The sequence below is a fragment of the Stegostoma tigrinum genome, unplaced genomic scaffold (genome assembly GCF_030684315.1).
Source record: "Stegostoma tigrinum isolate sSteTig4 unplaced genomic scaffold, sSteTig4.hap1 scaffold_136, whole genome shotgun sequence".
NCBI classification, from domain to species: domain Eukaryota; kingdom Metazoa; phylum Chordata; class Chondrichthyes; order Orectolobiformes; family Stegostomatidae; genus Stegostoma; species Stegostoma tigrinum.
In genome coordinates, this window is record NW_026728083.1 from 547501 (window position 1) to 573589 (window position 26089).

General features: G+C 49.7%; 1 long non-coding RNA gene across 1 annotated transcript in view; it reads left to right on the forward strand.

Moving 5' to 3' along the window:
* The first annotated feature begins 642 nt into the window (after positions 1-642).
* Positions 643-26089, forward strand: part of LOC132207728 (uncharacterized) — a 216774-nt gene continuing 191327 nt past the window's right edge. Inside the window, exons 1-3 of the long non-coding RNA XR_009443755.1 lie at positions 643-704; positions 2199-2350; positions 6742-6854. This is a non-coding gene — a long non-coding RNA (uncharacterized LOC132207728). The remainder of the gene's footprint in view (positions 705-2198; positions 2351-6741; positions 6855-26089) is intronic.

Below are 26089 nucleotides of genomic sequence, written 5' to 3' on the forward strand. Positions count from 1 at the left end.
CTGAAAAAATATTTAGAAAGACAAGGCATGGCCCAGAAACAGAGATTTACCAGGATGTTACTTGGATCGGAATGTATCAGCTATAAGAAGGGTTTGGTGGAAATGTTGTGTCATGATAAATGTGATGAGATCAACCATGATCTCACCGAATGGTGGAGGAAATTCAATGGGCCAAATGACTTATTTTGTGAGTCTTCTTGTTTGACAATGCATTCATGAAGGTGTTTTTTTTTCTCTTGGATAAGATGTGAAAATGAAATGTGTACCCTTCCTTTTCATCTGGGAATAAATAATTGTTCTGAACGATTTCCATTGACTAATAGCAATCTGACAAGTATCACAATGTAAAGAGATTTTTAGCTTCTTTTTAATTGTAAAGGTATTCTTTGGAATTAATTTGGCATATATTATTTGCATCTCAGGAAGTATGTTCATCACTGCATCTCAAAAAGTGCTCTGTTGTATGACAACAGCTTTTTAAAGATCACTTCAGTGGTTGTGATTTTCAGTTGCCGGAACACACGTTAAATTTCACTGTTGGCCAATCTGTCCATGATTATTTTATTATGTTATGTTTCAAACAGACAAGGAAATATTGGTGATGCAATGAAGAGTTTGATTCTCAAATATAATTGTTGTTATAGTTTCCACTTGGAAGAAAGATTCACATCAAATTGACTGGTCAAGGAAATGGGACACTGACTGTGAGTACTTTGAATGTTCGAGTTATTCCTAAAATGAAAGTTATGACCTTGATGATTTCTCTTTCATGCAGATATGAAGAGACTCTTTTAAAATATCCTCTCGGTTAGTGGTTCAGGCATGAAAGTGCAATATGTATATTTATGTATATACATGTACATGCGTCATCTGAAAAGAAAATGACGAGAAATCACTTGTTGCAAGGTGAGAATGAGTTATCCAGATAGTAAGAACTGCCAATGTTGGTGTCTGAGATAACACATTGTGGAGCTGGAGGAACACAGCAGGGCAGGCAGCATCAGAGGCTCAAGAAAGTTGAGGTTTTGGGTCAGGACCCTTCCTCAGAAATGGAGGGTGGAAGGGAGCTCAGAAACAAACAGTGTGGAGGGGGAGGAGGTGCTGGGGAAGGTAGGTGGGATGGTGATAAGTGACTACTATCCAGATTGGAACAGATTTTCCCCAGCGTGCATTGAATACGAATTCCACATCACTGTCAAAATCTTAGTGACTGTTAACATTGATGTTTTTAGTCTGTCTTGTTTCAGTAATTGCATGACAGTTTGAATGGTTCTTTGAGAGTGAGGAACCTATGGACTCTCACACACCAAGATGGAATTTAGTTCGAAGAGTGACTTCAAAATAGTTGCTTGCTTTTAAAATCTTGACCGTTTTGCTGCCCTGTTGAACGAATTTAGCTTCATACTGCTTCAATAGGAATTAGTGTTTAATAGGAACATATTTGTGAAACTTACAGTTCCGCAGGTTTTAGCATAAACTGGTGCAGACTTTCGGTGCTTGCAAAAAGGCTCACCTCTCCGTTAACACCAAAGGAAAATTGGAGTTTGAAAGTAAGTTCACCCGGTGTCGGGGAATGAAATGTTAATGTTGACTCGAATATACTTTTTTAAAAAGTAATATATTTGTGAAACACTAAACTCCAATTAAAATTTGGATTTGCCAGTTTTACAGATGGTTGGATATTGGATTCATTTTAAATGAGGGTGAAGATCACTTTAAATCCAGCATAATTGTGAAGAAAAGAAATAGCATGTCAAATAAAATTAACTGCATGACTCTGCATAACCCTGTATATAGAATTTCATTCCGAACTATGAGACAGTTATGACCCCATACTACCTCAGTGCTCCTGGCAAGAGTAAGACTCCTGTTTGACGTGCTGTGCACTGCATGGAATGGCGGCGACATCAGATTCATTGATGATTGAGAATCAAAAGAATATGACAATAAGATTTAAAATCAAAATCTCATTGAACACTTCAAGAGGGGGAAAGCATGTATGACTAATAGAAGGTGGTGGCACAGATCAAATAGACCTGTGTGCTAAAACTTATCACAAATTTCACATTGAATGGAACAGTTTCAACAGGCTGGAGGAAGCAGACATGCCAGCTCAAACTTTTTGAATTTGGCATTCTGTTCGTAAACATCAGCAAAATTGTGGGAAACATGTTTATTCTTTCTCTTTTATTGCACAGAACCACACGATGAGACTGTTTTGATGAGGAATTTAAAGATTATGTGACTCACAGTTTGGTACCATAGGTTGGTACGATCTTCGTTCGAGAAGGAAAAGGGATGTTCCAGATACAGAAAATCGTCAAACCATTTCCTACAAAGTCCGTTTCTGGTTAGTATTAATTAATGCAGTTAACATTTTTAGCTCGACATGATTGCACAATGGAGTCAATAAGAAAATTCCATCTGATATTCCACATAAATTTTAAGTGGATATTAAAGCAGCTCATTTCTTTTTCACGCTGTATGCTGCTTTTAAGAATGGTTGTCTTATTGTCGAAATGTTTAGCTTTGACTCCATGGCTTCTTCCATTAGCTCACATTGAAACACATGTTTCTTCAGCCAAAAATGCACGTTTACCCGGTGTAGCTTGACTAACCTTCCCCTGTGGTCGTTCCCCTGAAAAATAAGTATACCGTTTTGGGTACTGTTCCGGGGGACGACTGATCAGGGGTACGCAGTAGGGTGCAGGTCTCTGGCACAGAGTCTGTCCCTCTTGCACAGAAGGGAAGCGGGGATAGGAAGAGAGTGATAGTCATTGGGGACTCACTCATTAGTTAGAAGGACTGATAGAAGATTTGCTGGGAACGAAAGAGACTGACGATTGGTGTGTTGCCTACCAGGTGCCAGGGTCCGTGATGTCTCGGATCATGTGTTTAGGGTCCTGAGGGGAGAGGTTGACCAGCCCCAAGTCGTGGTCCACGTAGGCACCAACGATGTAGGTAGAAAGAGTGATTGGGATGTCAGGCAGGATTTGAGGGAGTGAGGGTGGAAGCTGAGAGCGAGAACAAACAGCGTGGTCGTCACTGGTTTGTCACCCGTACCACGTGGAGGCGAGGCAAAGAACATGGAGAGATTTCAGCTGAAGACGTGGCTGCAGGGATGGTGCAGGTGGGAGGGCTTCAGGTACATGGACAATTGGGGCTCGTTCTGGGGAAGGTGGTACCTGTACAAACAGGACGGTCTCCACTTGAACCAGAGGGGCACGAATATCCTGGGTGGGAAATTGGCTAGTCCCATTTGGGTGGATTTAAACGAGCTCAGAAGGGGGATGGGAAACTGAGGTGTAGTCCTAGTACACAGGAGGATGAGCGTAGGGAGGACATGGTCAGGACCTCACTGTCACAGAAGTGTGCTGGCAGACAGCAAGCTGGATTGAAGTGTGACGACTTTAATGCCGGGAGTATCCGGAATAATGTAGGTGAGCTTGCAGCTTGGATCGGTACCTGGGACTTCGATGTTGTGGCCATTCCGGAGGCATGGATAGAGCAGGGTCAGGAATGGATGTTGCAGGTTCTTGGGTTTAGATCTTTCATTAAGGTCTGGGAAGGTGGTAAAAGAGGGGGAGGTGTGGCCTTGTTGGTCAAGGACAGTATAATGGCGGATGAAAGAACCTTTGAGGACTCGTCTACTGTGGTGGTATGGGCTGAGGTTGCCAAGGAAGGTTTGTCGACTGAGTCAGTGTGGGTGGAAGTTCGGAACAGCAAGGCAGCAGTCACTTCACTGGGGGTTTTCTACAGACCCCAAATATCAGGCGGGAGATCGAAGAACTCATTGGCCGGCAGATTGTTGAAAAGTGCAAACGTAGCAGGGTTGTTGTTATGGGTGACTTCAACTTTCCCAATATAGATTGAAACCTCCTTAGTGCAGATGGTTTGGATGGAGCCGTTTTTGTCAGGTGTGTTCAGGAGGGTTTCCTGACTCAGTATGTGGACAGGCCAACGAGGCAGGAGGCCTTTTGGATTTGGTGCTCGGCGATGAACCAGGACAGGTGTCAGATCTCGTGGTGGGAGAGCACTTTGGCAACAGTGACCACAACAGCCTCACATTTACCATAGCCGTGGAAAGGGAAAGGAGCAGTTACCAGGGGAAGATATTTCACTGGGGTAAAGGAAACTATAACGCTATCAGACAGGAGTTGGGAAGTACAGATTGGGAGCAATTGTTCCACAGAAAGGGCACAGCAGACATGTGGAGACTGTTCAAGGAGCAGTTGTTGCGAGTGATGTATAAATTTGTTCCTCTGAGACAGGTAAGAAGGGGTAAGATTAAGGAACCTTGGATGACTGGTACAGAGGTGCTTCTTGTCAAAAAGAAAAAGGCAGCGTACGTAAGGTGGAGGAAGTGAGGGTCTAGCACAGCTTTAGAGTATTACAGGCTTGCTCGGAAGGAGCTCAAAAGATATTGCCTGTACAATTGTTACCTGTTACAACCTTTGCGTCCACGCTTGCTCATTCAATGGTGTCAAGATGCCAGCAGTGCATGTACCTTCTCCATCCCCTAATGCCGTCAGCTCACACAAGACATAGTCCTTACTTAAAATCTTCTGATCAACCAAAGTTCATTGTAATGGACATTTTAGTTATCTGTCATGAAACGAAAACTGATTCTGACTGGCATGACCTGCAGTGCAAATGAATATAATCTGCGAAACGAAATTCCTTATGGGCTTGCATCCACTACAGATAATTGCTTTTCAAAGACGTTGCATACATACATTTATTTCTCCTATCACCTTAGATTATTTTTTTGTTTATGCATGTTGTGTGGGTTTCCAGTCAGGCCCATAAACACAGGTTTATGCAGTCACTGTTATAACATGGTATTGAAGGAGAATTTGTGATCTTTGGAGTTTCATTCCAGTGTCTGATGGAGTGCACCATCAAGCCACTTCAGATCTCTTCTGGTGACTATATTGTTGCAAGTTTTCAAGTGTTACCGGTCGTCACATAAAATATGGCCTTTTTGTTGTTGCACTATTCATCTTAACTACACCTTATCTAGTATTTAGGCTTGGAAACAATTTTAATTATTTTTGATTTACCAATTCAAAATCATTTATGATTGTTGTCATGATATCTACAATATGTTATTTTGATTGGACATAGAGGATTGGATCTGTCTTCATGGAAATAATGTATGCGCTTATAAAACTCCTTCTGGGCAAGGTAGTTGCTCAGTGGTTAGAGCTGCTCATGCACTGGGGAGCCAATTGAGATTCCAGTCTTGGGTAACGATCTGTGTGGAATTGACATGTCCTCCCCGCGTCTGCGAGGGGCTTCTGCCAAGTGCTGCAGCTTCCTCTCATTGTTCAAAGATGTGCAGGTCCTTATATGTGATTTGTGAAGCATTTCTTAAATGTTTCAATCCTGCCAGCATCCAGTGCCCTGGACAAAATAACTGGAGATGAATAAAAGATACTGAGCCTTTTGACACCATTTCCTGCTGGATTTTCATCAATCCTGCTTAATATCGGTGACAACTTCCATGACCTTTTTGATGCTATGTCTGAATTGACAGTCTAGTTCCAAATATTTGTTGTGCAGTATTTCAAGGTCTCTGTCACAGCATACCCATGAATGTCCACTTCAAAAGATACTTCCATATCATAGAATCCCTACGGTGTGGAAACAAGCCCCTTTTGACCCAAAAAGTCCACGGCCACCCTCCGAAGAGCATCTCACCCTGACCCACCCTCGACCCTTTCCTCAGTAACCCTACATTTCCCATGACTAACACACCTAATCTACACATCCCTAAACACAATAGGCAAGTTTGGCATGGCCCATACACCTAGCCTGCACATCTTTGGACTGTGGGAGGAAACCAGAGCACCCAGCAGGAACCCATGCAGGCATGGGCAGAATGTACAAACTCCGCACAGAAGATCGCCCAACGGTGGGATCGAACCTGGGTCCCTGGCGCTGTGAGTCAGCAGTGCGAACCACTGAGCCACCGTGCTGCCGTTGGAGTTAGACAGAGCTTGCTTGTTCCTGGGTGGCCTCAAACTGCCAACCTCCACTTAGTGGCAAAAGTGCTGACCAACTGCACTCATCTTCACTGGTTTTTGCTTTGTATCATTGAATTCAATTCTTCAAACTCTATGATAAATATTTAAATTTCCATTGATATGTGAGGGTTGTTTTTAGTATGCAGTATTGGTTTATTATGTTTTATTGCTAAATAATGAATATTGTATGTATATGCAAATGGGCAAGTTGGTAACGATGCAGTCCGCAGACCTGGAGGATAATAACACTGTCCTTCAATCGCCCACGATGCCCTCTGCAAATTGGTAGAAAACAAAAATTTCTATAAAATTCATCTCCTCCCGTCAGTCGATCAAAATTAATTCAGGATTTTGTGCAGGCCAATAAGCGTAAGATTACGTGAGCCTAAACAAAACTACTGGCTCATATTAGTTCAGTAAAGTGAAAGGTCAACAATAGAGGTAGTAGGAACTGCAGATGCTGGAGAATCTGAGATGAGAAGGTGTAAAGCTGGATGAGCACAGCAGGCCAAGCAGTATCATCCGGCTCTACACCTTGTTATCTCAGATTCTCCAGCGCCAATTTTCTGAAGTAGGGTCTCGTCCCGAAACATCAGCTTTCTTGCTCCTCTGATGCTGCTTGACCTGCTGTGTTCATCCAGCTCTCCAACTTGGGCAACAATAGAGTATGTTTTAAGTCACCAGATATGTTACGTGGGTTTGTCTTCCTTAGGGTGGAGTTAGTGGAACCGAAAAAGATGTCTCCCTCACAGCGTTTGTGACAAAAGAATTGCATCGTTCCTTGGCGGCCTTTCAACAGAAGAATATTCAGAGATTTCCCGAGTGGTAAGAATGTAACTTCTTTTACTTCTCTTTATCTCACTTTTTCCAACAATTGGAAAATAGATTTTAGAAATAACATCGAGCTGATGAAGTGTGAAAAGAAGAATAATTTCAAGCAGTGGTGGGAGTTGGTCAGTGAGGTGGGAGGAGTGGATAGGTGGGAGAGAAGGCGGACAGGTCATGGAGGCGGGGATGAGGGGAGGAACTTGTCTTGGGATGAGGCTGGCGGGTGGGGAGATTTTGAGGGTGGCCAAGTCCACATTGAGGCTATTGAGTTGGAGCTCCCGAGGCGGAATATGAGGTGCTGCTCCTCCAGTTTCTGGGTGGTGTGGTTGTGACACTGGAAGAGGCCCAGGATGGACATGTCGTTCAGGGAGTGGGAGGGGGAGTTGAAGTGATGCAATGATTTGGACATGAAAATAGAAGGTGTGGTTAGTAAGTATCCCAATGATTGAAGGTGTAGTAGCCAGCCAAGAAGGTCACCTCAGAATGCAATGGGACATTGACAAGGGCCAATGAACTGAGGAGTGGCAGATGGAGTTGAGGTTAGCCAAATGTGAGGTGCTACATTTTGGAAAGGCAAATCAGGGCAGCACGTTTCCACTGAAGGTTGTGGGGAGTGTTGCTGAATAAAGAGACGCTGGAGTGCAGTTTCGTAGTTCCATCAAAGTACAGCCACCGGTAGAAAGGATATGAAGGAGACATTTGGTGTGCTCGCCTTTATCGGTCAGTGCATTGAGTATAGGAGTTGGGAGATCACTTAGCAGCCATTTTGGACATTGATTCGGCTGCTTTTGGAATACTGCAATCGATTTTGGTCTCCTTGCGAGAGGAAGGATGTCGGCGCAACATTGAGGGCCGAAGGGGCCTGTTCTGCGCCATATTGTTGTATGTTGTAAACTTGAAAGGGTTCAGAGAAGATCTACAAGGATGTTACGAGCATCGGAGGTTGGAGGTATACCGTGGGCTTGAACAGGCAGCTATTTCTTGGAACTTTGGAGTTCAGGGCTGACCATATAGAAGATTATACAATTACGAGGGACGTGGATAGAGCGAACAGCCAAGATCTTTTCCCCGGGTTGCTGGAATCCATAACTGGAGGGAATAGGTTAAAAATGAGAGAGGGAAGATTTAAAATGGACCGGATTTTTTTCATAGTGGTGCATGTATGGAATGAGCTGCCAGAGGAAGTGGTGGAGGCTTGTACGTTTAAAAGGCATGTGGGTGGGTATATGAATAAGACGGGTTGAGAGGAATATGGGCCAAATGCTGGCAAATGGGACTAAATTAATTTAGGATATCTGGTCAACATAGACAAATTGGGCCAAAGGATCAGTTTCCCGACTGTACATCTCTCTGACTCTAAGTGTCTTTTTTCTGAAACTTGTGGCCCATAATGAGAAAAACGAGAATCAGGATTTGGGAATGTGACAATTCTAATTGGATCTGTTTGATTAAATTAACTCTGTAGGTAATGGTGGTTGAATTATGATTTGTCAAATTTGAGTTTATTGCAGCATCTTACAGAATAGAGGAAACACATGTAATCAAAATTGAAAATCAAAACTTGGTAAAATTTTGCATTGGAAATACATGACCAGCCATTGGAGGAGATTCATGACCAATGCATTCAAGTGAGAACAACAAATGCGATTCAGTGACTCAGTGAAATGGGATGCAGTGACTCAGTGAAATGGGATGCCGTGACTGAGAGAAAAGGGATGCATTGACTGAGGGTAATAGGATGCTGTGACCTATGGAAATGGGATGCAGTGACTGAGGGTAATGAGATGCAGTGACTGACGAAAGGAGATGCAGTTACGGTGGGAAATGGGACGCAGTGACTGAGGACAATGGAACGCAGTGATTGAGGGAAATGGGACGCTCTCAGTGAGTGTAATGTGAAGCATTGAATGAGTGAAATGAGATGCAGTGACTGTGTGAACTGGGATGCAGTGACTGAGTTAAATGGGTTGAGGTGACTGATTGGAATGGGATGCAGTGACTGATGGAAATGGGATGCAGTGACTGATGGAAATGGGATGCAGTGACTGATGCAAATAGGATGCAGTGACTGCGGGACATGGGTTGCAGTGACTGCGTGAAATGGGATGTTGTGACTGATGGAAATTGGATGCAGTGTCAGATGGAAATGGGATGCAGTGACTGATGGAAATGGGATGCAGTGACTGATGGAAATGGGATGCAGTGACTGATGGAAATGGGATGCAGTGACTGATGGAAATAGGATGCAGTGACTGATGGAAATAGGATGCAGTGACTGATGGAAATAGGGTGCAGTGACTGATGGAAATAGGGTGCAGTGACTGATGGAAATAGGGTGCAGTGACTGATGGAAATAGGGTGCAGTGACTGATGGAAATAGGGTGCAGTGACTGATGGAAATAGGGTGCAGTGACTGATGGAAATAGGGTGCAGTGACTGATGGAAATAGGGTGCAGTGACTGACGGAAATGGGATGCAGTGACTGACGGAAATGGGTTGCAGTGGCTGAGTGAAATGGAAGGCCGTGTCTCTGTGAATTGGGATGCGCTGAGTGTGGGGAATGGGCTGCAGTGACTGAGTGAAATGGGCTGCAGTGACCGAGTGAAATGGGATGCGGTGACTGATGGAAATGGGATGCGGTGACTGATGGAAATGGGATGCGGTGACTGGTGGAAATGGGATGCGGTGACTGAGGGAATGGGGATGCAGTGACTGTGGGTAATGGGATGCAGTGACTGTGGGTAATGGGATGCAGTGACTGTGGGTAATGGGATGCAGTGACTGTGGGTAATGGGATTCAGTGACTGAGGGTAATGGGATGCAGTGACTGAGGGTAATGGGATGCAGTGACTGAGGGTAATGGGATGCAGTGACTGAGGGTAATGGGATGCAGTGACTGAGGGTAATGGGATGCAGTGACTGAGGGTAATGGGATGCAGTGAATTATGGGAATGGGATGCAGTGACTGAGGACCATGGAACGCAGTGATTGAGGGAAATGGGACGCTCTCAGTGAGTGTAATGTGAAGCATTGAATGAGTGAAATGAGATGCAGTGACTGTGTGAACTGGGATGCAGTGACTGAGTGAAATGGGATGCAGTGCCCGAGTGAAATGGGATGCAGTGGCCGAGTGAAATGGGATGCAGTGGCCGAGTGAAATGGGCTGCAGTGGCCGAGTGAAATGGGCTGCAGTGGCCGAGTGAAATGGGCTGCAGTGGCCGAGTGAAATGGGCTGCAGTGGCCGAGTTGAAATGGGCTGCAGTGGCCGAGTGAAATGGGCTGCAGTGGCCGAGTGAAATGGGCTGCAGTGGCCGAGTGAAATGGGCTGCAGTGGCCGAGTGAAATGGGCTGCAGTGGCCGAGTGAAATGGTTTGAGGTGACTGATGGAAATGGGATGCAGTGACTGTGATAAATGGGATGCAGTGACTGATGGAAATGGGATGCACTGTCTCAGTTGAGTAGGATTCACTGTATCCGTTAAAGGGGATGCAGTCCCTGAGTGAAATGGGATGCAGTGACTGATGGAAATGGGATGCAGTGACTGAGGCAAAGCAGATGCAGTGCCTGTGGAAATGGGATGCAGTGCCAGAGTGAAATGGGATGCAGTGCCAGAGTGAAATGGGATGCAGTGACTGAGGGAAATGGGATGCAGTGACTGAGGGAAATGGGATGCAGTCACTGTGGGAAATGGGATGTAGGGACTGAGTGAATTGGGATTCAGTGATTGATTGAAATGGAATGCAGTGTCTGTCAGAAATGGGATACTGTGACTAAGGGAAATGGGATGCCGTTAGTGTGGGAAATTGGATGTCGTAACTGAGGGTAATGGGATGCAGTGGCTGAGTGAAATGGGATGCAGTGGCTGCGTGAAATGGGATGCAGTGGCTGCGTGAAATGGGATGCAGTGGCTGCGTGAAATGGGATGCAGTGGCTGCGTGAAATGGGATGCAGTGGCTGCGTGAAATGGGATGCAGTGGCTGCGTGAAATGGGATGCAGTGGCTGCGTGAAATGGGATGCAGTGGCTGCGTGAAATGGGATGCAGTGGCTGAGTGAAATGGGATGCAGTGGCTGCGTGAAATGGGATGCAGTGCCTGAGTGAAATGTGACGCATTGACTGAGGGAAAGGTGATTCAGTGACTGTGGGAAATGGCATGCTGTGACTGAGGAAAGGAGATGCAGTGACTGTGGGAAATGGAACGCAGTGACGGAGGGAAATGGGACACAGTGACTGAGTGAAACGGGATGCCGTGGCTGAGTGAAATGGGATGCAGTGCTTGAGGGAAATGGGATGCAGTGACTGAATAGAATGTGACGCAGGGACTGAGAGAAATGGGATACTGTTATTGAGGGGAATGAGATGCAGTTACTGAGGGAAATGGAATTCAGTCACTGCGCGAAATGGGATGCCGTGACTGAGATAAATGGGATGCAGTGACTGAGGGAAAGGAAATGCAGTGCCTGTGGAAATGGGATGCTGTGACTGAGGGTAATGGGTATGCAGTGACTGTGGGAAATGGGATGCAGTGACTGAGTGATATGGTATGCATGGCTGAATGGAGTGGGATGCAGGGACTGAGCGAAATGGGATACTGTTACTCATGGTAATGCGTTGCAGTGACTGAGGGAAAGGTGATTCAGTGACTGTGGGAAGTGGCAAGCTGTGACTGAGGAAAGGTGATGCAGTGACTGTGGGAAATGGGACGCAGTGACGGAGGGAAATGGGATGCAGTGGCTGAGTGAAATGGAATTCAGTCACTGCGTGAAATGGGATGCAGTGACTGAGGGAAAGGAAGTGCAGTGCCTGTGGAAACGGGATGCTGCGACTGAGGGTAATGGGGATGCAGTGACTGTGGGAAATGGGATGCAGTGACTGCGTGAAATGGGACGCAGTGACTGAGTGAAATGGGATGCAGTGACTGAGTGAAATGGGGTGCAGTGACTGAGTGAAATGGGGTGCAGTGACTGAGTGAAATGGGGTGCAGTGACTGAGTGAAATGGGGTGCAGTGACTGAGTGAAATGGGGTGCAGTGACTGAGGGAAATGGGATGCCGTTAGTGTGGGAAATTGGATGTAGTAACTGAGGGTAATGGGACGCAGTGGCTGAGTGAAATGGGACGCAGTGACTGAGTGAAATGGGACGCAGTGACTGAGGGAAAGGAAATGCAGTGCCTGTGGGAACGGGATGCTGTGACTGAGGGTAATGGGTATGCAGTGACTGAGGGTAATGGGTATGCAGTGACTGTGGGAAATGAGATGCAGTGACTGAGTGAAATGGGATGCAGGGACTGAGCGAAATGGGATACTGTTACTCAGGGTAATGCGTTGCAGTGACTGAGTGAAATGGGGTGCAGTGACTGAGTGAAATGGGATGCTGTCACTCAGTGGAATGGGATGAAGTGACTGAGGGAAAGGTGATTCAGTGACTGTGGGAAATGGCAAGGTGTGACTGTGGGAAATGGGACGCAGTGACGGAGGGAAATAGGACCCAGTGACTGAGTGAAATGGGATGCTGTGGCTGAGTGAAATGGGATGCTGTGGCTGAGTGAAATGGGATGCTGTGGCTGCATGAAATGGGATGCCGTGGCTGCGTGAAATGGGATGCCGTGGCTGCGTGAAATGGGATGCCGTGGCTGAGTGAAATGGGATGCAGTGCCTGAGTGACATGGGACGCAGTGCCTGAGTGACATGGGACGCAGTGCCTGAGTGACATGGGACGCAGTGGCTGAGTGAAATGGGACGCAGTGGCTGAGTGAAATGGGAAGCAGTGGCTGAGTGAAATGGGAAGCAGTGGATGAGTGAAATGGGATGCAGTGACTGGGTGAAACGGGATGCAGTGTCTGAGGGAAACGGGATGCAGTGACTGATGGAAACGGGATGCAGTGGCTGAGTGAAATGGGATGCAGTGACTCAGTGGAATGGGATGCAGTGGCTGAGTGAAACTGGGTGCAGTGGCTGAGTGAAATGGGAAGCAGTGGCTGAGTGAAATGGGAAGCAGTGGCTGAGTGAAATGGGAAGCAGTGGCTGAGTGAAATGGGAGGCAGTGGCTGAGTGAAATGGGAAGCAGTGACTGGGTGAAATGGGATGCAGTGACTGGGTGAAATGGGATGCAGTGACTGAGTGAAATGGGATGCTGTGCCTCAGTGGAATGGGTTGCAGTGACTGAGGGAAAGGTGATTCAGTGACTGTGGGAAATGGGATGCAGGGTCTGAGGGAAAGGAGATGCAGTGACTGAGGGAAATGGGTTGCAGTGTCTGATGGAAATGGGATGCAGTGACTCGGTGAAAGGAGATGCAGTGACTGTGGAAACGGGATGCCGAGACTGATCTGGGTTGCAGTCACTGAGTAAACTGGGATGCAGTGGCTGTGTCTAATGGGATGCAGTGGCTGTGTCTAATGGGATGCAGTGGCTGTGTCTAATGGGATGCAGTGACTGTGTCTAATGGGATGTAGTGACTGTGTCTAATGGGATGTAGTGACTGTGTCTAATGGGATGCAGTGCCTGAGTGAAATGGGATGCAGTGCCTGAGTGAAATGGGATGCAGTGCCTGAGTGAAATGGGATGCAGTGCCTGAGTGAAATGGGATGCAGTGCCTGAGATAAATGGGATGCAGTGACTGAGATAAATGGGATGCAGTGACTGAGATAAATGGGATGCAGTGACTGATGGAAATGGGATGCAGTGACTGAGGGTAAAGGGTTGCAGTGGCTGTGTGAAATGGTATTCCGTGTCTCTGTGAAATGGGATGCGGTGAGTGTGTGGAATGGGATGCAGTGACTGAATGAAATGGGCTGCAGTGACTCAGGGAAAAGAGATGCAGTGACTGTGGGAAATGGGACGCACTGACTGAGGGGAATGGGATGCAGTGACTGAGGGGAATGGGATGCAGTGACTGAGGGGAATGGGATGCAGTGACTGAGGGGAATGGGATGCAGTGACTGAGGGGAATGGGATGCAGTGACTGAGGGGAATGGGATGCAGTGACTGAGGGGAATGAGATGCAGTGACTGAGGAAACGGGATGCAGTGACTGTTAAATGGGCCGCAGTGACTGTTATTTGGGCCGCAGTGCCTGAGTGAAATGGGACGCAGTGACTGAGTGAAATGGGACACCGAGGCTGAGTGAAATGGGACGCCGAGGCTGAGTGAAATGGGACGCCGAGGCTGAGTGAAATGGGACGCCGTGGCTGAGTGAAATGGGACGCCGTGGCTGAGTGAAATGGGACGCCGTGGCTGAGTGAAATGGGACGCCGTGCCTGACTGAAATGGGACGCCGTGCCAGAGTGAAATGGTATGCAGTGCCAGAGTGAAATGGTATGCAGTGCCAGAGTGAAATGGTATGCAGTGCCAGAGTGAAATGGTATGCAGTGCCAGAGTGAAATGGGAAGCAGTGCCAGAGTGAAATGGGAAGCAGTGCCAGAGTGAAATGGGAAGCAGTGCCAGAGTGAAATGGGAAGCAGTGCCAGAGTGAAATGGGAAGCAGTGGCTGAATGGAATGGGACGCAGGGACTGAGAGAAATGGGACGCAGGGACTGAGAGAAATGGGATGCAGTGACTGTGGGAAATGGGATGCAGTGACTGTGGGAAACGGGAGGCAGTGACTGAGTGAAATGGAAAGCATTGGCTGATGGAAACGGGATGCAGTGACTGAGGGAAATGGGTTGCAGTGACTGACGGAAATCGGATGCAGTGACAGGGAAAGGAGATGCAGTGACTGTGCATGTGGGATGCTGTGAGTGAGGGAAATGCAAAGCATTGGCTGATGGAAATGGGATGCAGTGGCTGAGTGAAATGGGATGCAGTGGCTGAGTGAAATGGGATGCAGTGACTGAGTGAAATGGGATGCAGTGACTGAGTGAAATGCGATGCAGTGACTGAGTGAAATGCGATGCAGTGACTGAGTGAAATGCGATGCAGTGACTGAGTGAAATGCGATGCAGTGACTGAGTGAAATGCGATGCAGTGACTGAGTGAAATGCGATGCAGTGACTGAGGGAAAGGAAATGCAGTGCCTGTGGGAAATGGGATGCAGTGGCTGAATGGAATGGGATGCAGGGACTGCGCGAAATGGGATACTGTTACTCAGGGTAATGCGGTGCAGTGACTGAGTGAAATGGGGTGCAGTGACTGAGTGAAATGGGATGCTGTCACTCAGTGGAATGGGATGCAGTGACTGAGGGAAAGGTGATTCAGTGACTGTGGGAAGTGGCAAGGTGTGACTGAGGAAAGGTGATGCAGTGACTGTGGGAAATGGGACGCAGTGACGGAGGGAAATAGGACCCAGCGACTGAGTGAAATGGGATGCAGTGGCTGAGTGAAATGGGATGCCGTGGCTGCGTGAAATGGGATGCCGTGGCTGCGTGAAATGGGATGCCGTGGCTGCGTGAAATGGGATGCCGTGGCTGCGTGAAATGGGATGCCGTGGCTGCGTGAAATGGGATGCAGTGCCTGAGGGAAATGGGATGCAGTGCCTGAGCGAAATGGGATGCAGTGCCTGAGTGAAATGGGATGCAGTGCCTGAGTGAATTGGGATGCAGTGACTGATGGAAATGGGATGCAGTGTCTGAGAGAAATGGGATACAGTGACTGAGGGGAATGGGATGCAGTCACTGTGGGAAATGGGATTCAGTGACTGAGTGAAATGGGACGCAGTGGCTGAGTGAAATGGGACGCAGTGGCTGAGTGAAATGGGACGCAGTGGCTGAGTGAAATGGGACGCAGTGGCTGAGTGAAATGGGACGCAGTGGCTGAGTGAAATGGGACGCAGTGGCTGAGTGAAATGGGACGCAGTGGCTGAGTGAAATGGGACGCAGTGGCTGAGTGAAATGGGACGCAGTGGCTGAGTGAAATGGGACGCAGTGGCTGAGTGAAATGGGACGCAGTGGCTGAGTGAAATGGGACGCAGTGGCTGAGTGAAATGGGACGCAGTGGCTGAGTGAAATGGGACGCAGTGGCTGAGTGAAATGGGACGCAGTGGCTGAGTGAAATGGGACGCAGTGGCTGAGTGAAATGGGACGCAGTGGCTGAGTGAAATGGGACGCAGTGGCTGAGTGAAATGGGACGCAGTGACTGAGTGGAATGGGATGCAGTGACTCAGTGGAATGTGACGCATTGACTGAGGGAACGGGGATTCAGTGACTGTGGGAAATGGCATGCTATGACTGAGGGAATGGAAATGCAGTGACCGAGTGAAATCGGATGCAGTGCTGAATGGAATGCGATGCAGGGACTGAGGGAAATCAGATACTGTTACTGAGGGTAATGGGTTGCAGTGACTGAGTGGAATGGGATGCAGTGGCTGAGTGAAATTGGATGCAGTGGCTGAGTGAAATGGGATGCCGTGCCTGAGTGAAATGGGATGCCGTGCCTGTGTGAAATGGGATGCCGTGCCTGAGTGAAATGGGATGCCGTGCCTGAGTGAAATGGGATGCCGTGCCTGAGTGAAATGGGATGCCGTGCCTGAGTGAAATGGGATGCCGTGCCTGAGTGAAATGGGATGCCGTGCCTGAGTGAAATGGGATGCCGTGCCTGAGTGAAATGGGATGCCGTGCCTCAGTGGAATGGGTTGCAGTGACTGACGGAAATGGGTTGCAGTGACTGACGGAAATGGGTTGCAGTGACTGACGGAAATCGGATGTAGTGACAGGGAAAGGAGATGCAGTGACTGTGGATGTGGGATGCTGTGACTGAGGGAAATGGAAAGCATTGGCTGAGTGAAATGGGCTGCAGTGGCTGAGTGAAATGGGCTGCAGTGGCTGAGTGAAATGGGCTGCAGTGGCTGAGTGAAATGGGCTGCAGTGGCTGAGTGAAATGGGCTGCAGTGGCTGAGTGAAATGTGATGCAGTGGCTGAGTGAAATGGGCTGCAGTGGCTGAGTGAAATGGGCTGCAGTGGCTGAGTGAAATGGGCTGCAGTGGCTGAGTGAAATGGGCTGCAGTGGCTGAGTGAAATGGGCTGCAGTGTCTGATGGAAACGGGAGGCAGTGTCTGAGTGAAACGGGAGGCAGTGACTGAGTGAAACGGGAGGCAGTGACTGAGTGAAACGGGAGGCAGTGACTGAGTGAAACGGGATGTAGTGGCTGATGGAAATGGGATGTAGTGGCTGAGTGAAATGGGATGCAGTGGCTGAGTGAAATGTGATGCAGTGGCTGAGTGAAATGGGATGCTGTGCCTCAGTGGAATGGGATGCAGTGACTGAGGGGAATGGGATACAGTGACTGAGGAGAATGGGATGCAGTGACTGAGGGAAATGGGATGCAGTGACTGAGGGAAATGGGATGCAGTGACTGAGGGAAATGGGATGCAGTGACTGAGGGAAATGGGATGCAGTGTCTCAGTGAAATGGGGTGCAGTGTCTGAGTGAAATGGGATGCTGTGACTGAGTGAAATGGGATGCCGTGACTGAGTGAAATGGGACGCAGTGGCTGAGTGAAATGGGATGCTGTGACTGAGTGGAATGGGATGCAGTGACTCAGTGGAATGTGACGCATTGACTGAGGGAACGGGGATTCAGTGACTGTGGGAAATGGCATGCTGTGACTGAGGGAATGGAAATGCAGTGACCGAGTGAAATCGGATGCAGTGCTGAATGGAATGCGATGCAGGGACTGAGGGAAATCAGATACTGTTACTGAGGGTAATGGGTTGCAGTGACTGAGTGGAATGGGATGCAGTGACTGTGGGAAATGGGACCCAGTGACTGAGTGAAATTGGATGCAGTGGCTGAGTGAAATTGGATGCAGTGGCTGAGTGAAATGGGATGCCGTGCCTGAGTGAAATGGGATGCCGTGCCTGAGTGAAATGGGATGCCGTGCCTGAGTGAAATGGGATGCCGTGCCTGAGTGAAATGGGATGCTGTGCCTCAGTGGAATGGGTTGCAGTGACTGACGGAAATGGGTTGCAGTGACTGACGGAAATGGGTTGCAGTGACTGACGGAAATCGGATGTAGTGACAGGGAAAGGAGATGCAGTGACTGTGGATGTGGGATGCTGTGACTGAGGGAAATGGAAAGCATTGGCTGAGTGAAATGGGCTGCAGTGGCTGAGTGAAATGGGCTGCAGTGGCTGAGTGAAATGGGCTGCAGTGGCTGAGTGAAATGGGCTGCAGTGGCTGAGTGAAATGGGCTGCAGTGGCTGAGTGAAATGGGCTGCAGTGGCTGAGTGAAACGGGAGGCAGTGTCTGATGGAAACGGGAGGCAGTGACTGAGTGAAACGGGAGGCAGTGACTGAGTGAAACGGGAGGCAGTGACTGAGTGAAACGGGAGGCAGTGGCTGATGGAAATGGGATGCAGTGGCTGAGTGAAATGGGATGCAGTGGCTGAGTGAAATGTGATGCAGTGGCTGAGTGAAATGGGATGCTGTGCCTCAGTGGAATGGGATGCAGTGACTGAGGGGAATGGGATACAGTGACTGAGGAGAATGGGATGCAGTGACTGAGGAGAATGGGATGCAGTGACTGAGGAGAATGGGATGCAGTGACTGAGGGAAATGGGATGCAGTGACTGAGGGTAATGGGATGCAGTGACTGAGGGTAATGGGATGCAGTGACTGAGGGTAATGGGATGCAGTGTCTCAGTGAAATGGGGTGCAGTGTCTGAGTGAAATGGGATGCTGTGACTGAGTGAAATGGGATGCAGTGACTGAGTGAACAGGGATGCAGTGACTGAGTGAACAGGGATGCAGTGACTGAGTGAACAGGGATGCAGTGACTGAGTGAACTGGGATGCAGTGACTGAGGGAAATGGGACGCAGTGACTGAGGGAAATGGGACGCCGTTCCTGAGTGAAATGGGACGCCGTTCCTGAGTGAAATGGGACGCCGTTCCTGAGTGAAATGGGACGCCGTTCCTGAGTGAAATGGGACGCCGTTCCTGAGTGAAATGGGACGCCGTTCCTGAGTGAAATGGGACGCCGTTCCTGAGTGAAATGGGACGCCGTGCCTGAGTGAAATGGGACGCCGTTCCTGAGTGAAATGGGACGCCGTTCCTGAGTGAAATGGGACGCCGTTCCTGAGTGAAATGGGACGCCGTTCCTGAGTGAAATGGGACGCCGTGCCTGAGTGAAATGGGACGCCGTGCCTGAGTGAAATGGGACGCCGTGCCTGAGTGAAATGGGACGCCGTGCCTGAGTGAAATGGGACGCCGTGCCTGAGTGGAATGGGACGCTGTGCCTCAGTGGAATGGATTGCAGTGACTGACGGAAATGGGTTGCAGTGACTGACGGAAATGGGTTGCAGTGACTGACGGAAATGGGTTGCAGTGACTGAGGAAATCGGATGTAGTGACAGGGAAAGGAGATGCAGTGACTGTGGATGTGGGATGCTGTGACTGAGGGAAATGGAAAGCATTGGCTGATGGAAATGGGATGCAGTGGCTGAGTGAAACGGGAGGCAGTGACTGAGTGAAACGGGAGGCAGTGACTGAGTGAAACGGGAGGCAGTGACTGAGTGAAATGGAAAGCATTGGCTGATGGAAATGGGATGTAGTGGCTGAGTGAAATGGGATGCAGTGGCTGAGTGAAATGTGATGCAGTGGCTGAGTGAAATGGGATGCTGTGCCTCAGTGGAATGGGATGCAGTGACTGAGGGGAATGGGATACAGTGACTGAGTGAAATGGGACGCTGTGACTGAGTGAAATGGGTTGCAGTGACTGACGGAAATGGGTTGCAGTGACTGACGGAAATGGGTTGCAGTGACTGACGGAAATGGGTTGCAGTGACTGACGGAAATGGGTTTCAGTGACTGACGGAAATGGGTTGCAGTGACTGACGGAAATGGGTTGCAGTGACTGACGGAAATCGGATGTAGTGACAGGGAACGGAGATGCAGTGACTGTAGATGTGGGATGCAGTGACTGAGGGAAATGGGGTGCAGTGACTGAGTGAAATGGGATGCTGTGCCTCAGTGGAATGGGATGCAGTGACTGAGGGAAAGGTGATTCAGTGGCTGTGGGAAATAGGATGCAGGGTCTGAGGGAAAGGAGATGCAGTGACTGAGCGAAATGGGTTGCAGTGTCTGATGGAAATGGAAAGCATTGGCTGATGGAAATGGGATGTAGTGGCTGAGTGAAATGTGATGTAGTAGCTGAGTGAAATGGGCTGCAGTGTCTGATGGAAATGGGAGGCAATGTCTGAGTGAAACGGGAGGCAGTGACTGAGTGAAACGGGACGCAGTGACTGAGTGAAACGGGACGCATTGACTGAGTGAAACGGGAGGCAGTGACTGAGTGAAACGGGAGGCAGTGACTGAGTGAAACGGGAGGCAGTGACTGAGTGAAACGGGAGGCAGTGACTGAGTGAAACGGGACGCATTGACTGAGTGAAACGGGACGCATTGACTGAGTGAAACGGGAGGCAGTGACTGAGTGAAACGGGAGGCAGTGACTGAGTGAAACGGGAGGCAGTGACTGAGTGAAACGGGAGGCAGTGACTGAGTGAAACGGGAGGCAGTGACTGAGTGAAACGGGAGGCAGTGACTGAGTGAAATGGAAAGCATTGGCTGATGGAAATGGGTTGTAGTGGCTGAGTGAAATGGGATGCAGTGGCTGAGTGAAATGGGATGCTGTGCCTCAGTGGAATGGGATGCAGTGACTGAGGGAAATGGGATGCAGTGACTGAGGGTAATGGGATGCAGTGTCTCAGTGAAATGGGGTGCAGTGTCTGAGTGAAATGGGATGCTGTGCCTGAGTGAAATGAGCTGCAGTGACTGAGTGAAATGAGCTGCAGTGGCTGTGTGAAATGGGGTGCAGTGGCTGTGTGAAATGGGGTGCAGTGGCTGTGTGAAATGGGATGCAGTGGCTGTGTGAAATGGGATGCAGTGGCTGTGTGAAATGGGATGCAGTGGCTGTGTGAAATGGGGTGCAGTGGCTATGTGAAATGGGATGCAGTGGCTGTGTGAACTGGGATGTAGTGACTGTGAACTGGGATGCAGTGTCTGTTTGAAATGGGATCCTGCGACTGAAGTTAGTGGGATGCAGTGACTGTGGGAAATGGGTTGCAGTGGCTGAGGGAAATGGGATGCAGTGACTGAGTGAAATGGGATGCAGTGACTGAGTGAACTGGGATGTAGTGATTGAGTGATCTGGGATGCATTGACTGAGTGAACTGGGATGCAGTGACTGAGGGAAATGGGACGCAGTGACTGAGGGAAATGGGAGGCCGTGACTGAGGGAAATGGGAGGCAGTGACTGAGTGAAATGGGAGTCAGTGGCTGAGGTGAAATGGGAGGCAGTGGCTGAGTGAAATGGGAGGAAGTGGCTGCGTGAAATGGGAGGCAGTGGCTGAGTGAAATGGGAGGCAGTGGCTGAGTGAAATGGGAGGCAGTGGCTGTGTGAAATGGGAGGCAGTGGCTGAGTGAGATGGGACGCAGTGGCTGAGTGAAATGTGACGCAGTGGGTGAGTGAAACGGGAGGCAGTGACTGAGTGAAATGGAAAGCATTGGCTGATGGAAATGGGATGTAGTGGCTGAGTGAAATGGGATGCAGTGGCTGAGTGAAATGGGATGCTGTGCCTCAGTGGAATGGGATGCAGTGACTGAGGGAAATGGGATGCAGTGACTGAGGGTAATGGGATGCAGTGTCTCAGTGAAATGGGGTGCAGTGTCTGAGTGAAATGGGATGCTGTGCCTGAGTGAAATGAGCTGCAGTGACTGAGTGAAATGAGCTGCAGTGGCTGTGTGAAATGGGGTGCAGTGGCTGTGTGAAATGGGATGCAGTGGCTGTGTGAAATGGGATGCAGTGGCTGTGTGAAATGGGATGCAGTGGCTGTGTGAAATGGGATGCAGTGGCTATGTGAAATGGGATGCAGTGGCTGTGTGAACTGGGATGTAGTGACTGTGAACTGGGATGCAGTGTCTGTTTGAAATGGGATCCTGCGACTGAAGTTAGTGGGATGCAGTGACTGTGGGAAATGGGTTGCAGTGGCTGAGGGAAATGGGATGCAGTGACTGAGTGAAATGGGATGCAGTGACTGAGTGAACTGGGATGTAGTGACTGAGTGATCTGGGATGCATTGACTGAGTGAACTGGGATGCAGTGACTGAGGGAAATGGGACGCAGTGACTGAGGGAAATGGGAGGCCGTGACTGAGGGAAATGGGAGGCAGTGACTGAGTGAAATGGGAGTCAGTGGCTGAGGTGAAATGGGAGGCAGTGGCTGAGTGAAATGGGAGGAAGTGGCTGCGTGAAATGGGAGGCAGTGGCTGAGTGAAATGGGAGGCAGTGGCTGAGTGAAATGGGAGGCAGTGGCTGAGTGAGATGGGACGCAGTGGGTGAGTGAAATGTGACGCAGTGGGTGAGTGAAATGTGACGCAGTGGGTGAGTGAAATGTGACGCAGTGGGTGAGTGAAATGGGACGCAGTGGGTGAGTGAAATGGGACGCAGTGGGTGGGTGAAATGGGACGCAGTGGGTGGGTGAAATGGGACGCAGTGGGTGAGTGAAATGGGACGCAGTGGGTGAGTGAAATGGGACGCAGTGGGTGAGTGAAATGGGACGCAGTGGGTGAGTGAAATGGGACGCAGTGGGTGAGTGAAATGGGACGCAGTGGGTGAGTGAAATGGGACGCAGTGACTCAGTGGAATGGGACGCAGTGACTCAGTGGAATGGGACGCAGTGACTCAGTGGAATGGGACGCAGTGACTCAGTGGAATGGGACGCAGTGACTCAGTGGAATGGGACGCAGTGACTCAGTGGAATGGGACGCCGTGGCTGAGTGAAATGGAATGCAGTGCCTGAGTGAAATGGGCTGCAGTGCCTGAGGAGAATGGGACGCAGTGCCTGAGGAGAATGGGACGCAGTGCCTGAGGAGAATGGGACGCAGTGCCTGAGGAGAATGGGACGCAGTGCCTGAGGAGAATGGGACGCAGTGCCTGAGGAGAATGGGACGCAGTGCCTGAGGAGAATGGGACGCAGTGCCTGAGGAGAATGGGACGCAGTGCCTGAGGAGAATGGGACGCAGTGACTGAGGAGAATGGGACGCAGTGACTGAGGAGAATGGGACGCAGTGACTGAGGAGAATGGGACGCAGTGACTGAGGAGAATGGGACGCAGTGACTGAGGAGAATGGGACGCAGTGACTGAGGAGAATGGGACGCAGTGACTGAGGAGAATGGGACGCAGTGACTGAGGAGAATGGGACGCAGTGACTGAGGAGAATGGGACGCAGTGACTGAGGAGAATGGGACGCAGTGACTGAGGAGAATGGGACGCAGTGACTGAGGAGAATGGGACGCAGTGACTGAGGAGAATGGGACGCAGTGACCGAGTGCAACGGGGTGCAGTGACTGAGTGAAATGGGGCGCAGTGACTGAGGGAAATGAGATGCAGTGACTGACGGAAATCGGATGCACTGACAGGGAAAGGAGATGCCATGACTGTGGATGTGGGATGCTGTGACTGAGCGAAATGGAAAGTATTGGCTGATGGGAATGGGATGCAGTGGCTGAGTGAAATGGGATGCAGTGGCTGAGTGAAATGAGATGCAGTGTCTGATGGAAATGGGATGCAGTGTCTGATGGAAATGGGATGCAGTGTCTGATGGAAATGGGATGCAGTGTCTGATGGAAATGGGATGCAGTGTCTGATGGAAATGGGTTGCAGTGACTGAGGAAATGTGATGCAGTGAGTGATTGAAATGGGATGCAGTGACTGCATGAAATGGGATGCAGTGGCTGAAAGAAAAGGAGACGCAGTGACTTTTGGAAACGGGTTGCAGTGATTGAGTGAAATAGGATGCTGTGACTGAGTGAAATGGGATGCAGTGTCTGATGGAAATGGGAGGCAGGGACTGAGTGAAATGGGAAGCATTGACTGAGTGAAATGGGACGCATTGACTGAGTGAAATGGGACGCATTGACTGAGTGAAATGGGACGCATTGACTGAGTGAAATGGGACGCATTGACTGAGTGAAATGGGACGCAGTGACCGAGTGAAATGTGATGCAGTGACTGGTGGAAATGTGATGCAGTGACTGTGGGAAATGGGATGCAGTGTCTGAGTGAAATGGGATGCAGTGTCTGAGTGAAATGGGATGCAGTTACTGAGTGAAATGGGAAGCAGTGACTGAGGGTAATGGGATGCAGTTACTGAGTGAAATGCGCTGCAGTGACTGAGTGAAATGGGATGCAGTGACTGAGTGAAATGGGATGCAGTGACTGAGTGAAATGGGATGCAGTCACTGATGGAAATGGGATGCAGTGACTGAGTGAAATGGGCTGCAGTGCCTGAGGAGAATGGGACGCAGTGCCTGAGGAGAATGGGACGCAGTGCCTGAGGAGAATGGGACGCAGTGCCTGAGGAGAATGGGACGCAGTGCCTGAAGAGAATGGGACGCAGTGACTGAGGAGAATGGGACGCAGTGACTGAGGAGAATGGGACGCAGTGACTGAGGAGAATGGGACGCAGTGACCGAGTGCAACGGGGTGCAGTGACTGAGTGAAATGGGATGCAGTGACTGACGGAAATGGGATGCAGTGACTGACGGAAATCGGATGCAGTGACAGGGAAAGGAGATGCCATGTCTGTGGATGTGGGATGCTGTGACTTTGGGAAATGGAAAGCATTGGCTGAGTGAAATGCGATGCAGTGGCTGAGTGAAATGGGGTGCAGTGGCTGAGTGAAATGGGGTGCAGTGGCTGCGTGAAATGGGACGCAGTGGCTGCGTGAAATGGGACGCAGTGGCTGCGTGAAATGGGACGCAGTGGCTGCGTGAAATGGGACGCAGTGGCTGCGTGAAATGGGACGCAGTGGCTGCGTGGAATGGGACGCAGTGACTCAGTGGAATGGGACGCAGTGACTCAGTGGAATGGGACGCAGTGACTCAGTGGAATGGGATGCAGTGACTCAGTGGATTGTGACGCATTGACTGAGGGAACGGTGATTCAGTGACTGTGGGAAATGGCATGCTGTGACTGAGGGAATGGTAATGCAGTGACAGTGTGAAATGGGATGCAGTGACTGAGTGAAATCGGATGCAGTGCTGAATGGAATGCGATGTAGGGACTGAGGGAAATCGGATACTGTTACTGAGGGTAATGGGTTGCAGTGACTGAGTGGAATGGGATGCAGTGACTGTGGGAAATGGGACCCAGTGACTGAGTGAAATTGGATGCAGTGGCTGAGTGAAATTGGATGCAGTGGCTGAGTGAAATGGGATGCCGTGCCAGAGTGAAATGGGATGCCGTGCCTGTGTGAAATGGGATGCCGTGCCTGAGTGAAATGGGATGCCGTGCCTGAGTGAAATGGGATGCCGTGCCTGAGTGAAATGGGATGCCGTGCCTGAATGAAATGGGATGCCGTGCCTGAGTGAAATGGGATGCCGTGCCTGAGTGAAATGGGATGCCGTGCCTGAGTGAAATGGGATGCCGTGCCTGAGTGAAATGGGATGCCGTGCCTGAGTGAAATGGGATGCCGTGCCTGAGTGAAATGGGATGCCGTGCCTGAGTGAAATGGGATGCCGTGCCTCAGTGGAATGGGTTGCAGTGACTGACGGAAATGGGTTGCAGTGACTGACGGAAATGGGTTGCAGTGACTGACGGAAATCGGATGCAGTGACAGGGAAAGGAGATGCAGTGACTGTGGATGTGGGATGCTGTGACTGAGGGAAATGGAAAGCATTGGCTGAGTGAAATGGGCTGCAGTGGCTGAGTGAAATGGGCTGCAGTGGCTGAGTGAAATGGGCTGCAGTGGCTGAGTGAAATGGGCTGCAGTGGCTGAGTGAAATGGGCTGCAGTGGCTGAGTGAAATGGGCTGCAGTGGCTGAGTGAAATGGGCTGCAGTGGCTGAGTGAAATGGGCTGCAGTGGCTGAGTGAAATGGGCTGCAGTGGCTGAGTGAAATGGGCTGCAGTGGCTGAGTGAAATGGGCTGCAGTGGCTGAGTGAAATGGGCTGCAGTGGCTGAGTGAAATGGGCTGCAGTGGCTGATGGAAACGGGAGGCAGTGTCTGAGTGAAACGGGAGGCAGTGACTGAGTGAAACGGGAGGCAGTGACTGAGTGAAACGGGAGGCAGTGACTGAGTGAAACGGGATGTAGTGGCTGATGGAAATGGGATGTAGTGGCTGAGTGAAATGGGATGCAGTGGCTGAGTGAAATGTGATGCAGTGGCTGAGTGAAATGGGATGCTGTGCCTCAGTGGAATGGGATGCAGTGACTGAGGGGAATGGGATACAGTGACTGAGGAGAATGGGATGCAGTGACTGAGGGAAATGGGATGCAGTGACTGAGGGAAATGGGATGCAGTGACTG